The following is a 510-nucleotide window of genomic DNA, read 5'->3' on the forward strand; positions in this document are numbered from 1 at the left end:
CTGACTTATCTCCACGTCACTTTTGAGTTCTACTGTAGCATGGGAACAACAGGACAGTTATATTCATTCTGCTCTGTAGAATTTTGCACCAAAAGCACCTCCTTATTGACAAAGTTTCACTGAGACTTGAACTCGGATCACTGGATTCAGAGCCCAGAGTGCTGACCTTACACCATGAAACCCAAGTGACCAAGTTTGCTGTAATCAAGTTCGAACGTGTTAATACTCAATGACATTTGCTGACTCAATTTTCCCTTCACCTGATTTTCTTGTCATTATGGAATGCCCTTATCGTGCGTTGGTGGTATAGTGGTTAGCATAGCTGCCTTCCAAGCAGTTGACCTGGGTTCGATTCCCAGCCAATGCATTCTTAGTGGCCTGTTGTCATGTGTTAATTCACGGCAGAGAAGTGGGGGTCCCCTTTTGGAACCATTTAGGCTTAATGTCTTGAATAACAAAGCGCTTTGATATTGGAATGTCACAGTGCGAGGGTAGAAAAAATATATTGTG

At 42.9% G+C, this 510-nt stretch overlaps 1 non-coding gene across 1 annotated transcript; it reads left to right on the plus strand.

Moving 5' to 3' along the window:
• Positions 1 to 295: 295 nt before the first annotated feature.
• On the plus strand, positions 296 to 367 carry trnag-ucc (transfer RNA glycine (anticodon UCC)). The gene has a single exon. It is a non-coding gene; the product is annotated as a tRNA-Gly (tRNA).
• Positions 368 to 510: the final 143 nt, after the last annotated feature.

Source organism: Anoplopoma fimbria, unplaced genomic scaffold (genome assembly GCF_027596085.1).
Source record: "Anoplopoma fimbria isolate UVic2021 breed Golden Eagle Sablefish unplaced genomic scaffold, Afim_UVic_2022 Un_contig_4454_pilon_pilon, whole genome shotgun sequence".
NCBI lineage: Eukaryota > Metazoa > Chordata > Actinopteri > Perciformes > Anoplopomatidae > Anoplopoma > Anoplopoma fimbria.